Below are 1,472 nucleotides of genomic sequence, written 5' to 3'. Positions count from 1 at the left end.
GTTATATTGTTATCATACAACTTTGTTTTTCGGTGATATAAATAAGTAGGTTTACATTCAATAACAAGTACAAATCTATTAACTTCTTGTATGGATCAATTTTTTATGCTTATATGGATCTAATTTTGTTAAATACAGTAAAAAATAAAATAAAAAATCATAAATAACTCCTATAGCTACTGTTATTCAGTATTATAAAAGATTCATGTTAAAAAAAAGTAAAAAAAAAAAAAAATTTAAAAAAAAATAGAACCCCGCCCCTCATTGGTCCTATCTTGGGTGGAGAGAGGGCTTGTGCACTAATCATATGTATATATGGTTGTCCCACTCGCTAGGGCATTGTCCTGCTTGCTAGGGCATATCACTGTCCCTTGCCTCTGCCATACATGCGCGGCATTTAAACCTTTAAACAATCAAATCGCACCTCTGTTTTAGTATACGAGAACAGCCCAAAACGTACTTGCAAGATCATACATCATATCACTATACACTAAAGGACAGAATTTCCAAAATCCTTCGAAGTGTGAAGGAATATTGAACGGAGACACGAATGGATATTGACCATGAAACGAGCCAAGCTGCGCCTCTCCAAACCTGCATTAATAGCTTCCAACAAGATCCAAGACTTTTCAGAGACGGCTGAGAAAGAAGGCGGATGATTGACGGAGAATATAGCCATCAAGATTCCAGATGGAAGGAAAACGGGTTCAACGTAGGTAGACGATGAAGAGGTGGAAATAGAAGCAAACGGTAAAGCATATGGATATTACATATTTCAGTTATACACTATCTATGATCTATCTATCTATCTATCAATCTATCTATCGGTATACATACACATATATAAGTGATAAATGTTACACATTTAAACGTGTTTTTCATATTTCAAATAAGCCATTCATATTAATACATTAAAGTCTGGATTCTCTTAACGACCTCGGGATCAGAGCCCCAGGAGAAATCACTCAAAGGCTATATTATCTGACCGGCAAGGTTTCGAACCCTGGTCCAAGATACTTGTATGCCATTGACCATACCACTCAGCCAAGAAGTCAGATACTATAGTCTTTGAATGATTTCTCCTGGGGCTCTCATCCCGAGGTCGTTAAGAGAATCCAGACTTTAATGTATTAATATATATGGCTTATTTGATTTATATATATATATATATATATATATATATATATATATATATATATATATATATATATATATATATATATATATGTGTGTGTGTGTGTGTATGTGCGTGTGTGTGTATGTGTGTGTTAAATATTCACTATTACATAAGCTTGTACATAAGAGAATTTTGTAGAGATACCGTAATCAAGCGCTAATTATGTATATACACAATCTTTTCAAGAGCGTCAACATTACGTAAATAAACTACGAGATTGAGGTTCTAATACTCTGTATATTTACGTGAAACAACTCAAGTAAATAAGTCTCAATGAAAAAACTTAAAACACGAT

This window comes from Palaemon carinicauda, unplaced genomic scaffold, assembly GCF_036898095.1.
Source record: "Palaemon carinicauda isolate YSFRI2023 unplaced genomic scaffold, ASM3689809v2 scaffold716, whole genome shotgun sequence".
Classification (NCBI taxonomy): Eukaryota; Metazoa; Arthropoda; class Malacostraca; order Decapoda; family Palaemonidae; genus Palaemon; species Palaemon carinicauda.
This window is presented reverse-complemented; position numbering follows the sequence as displayed.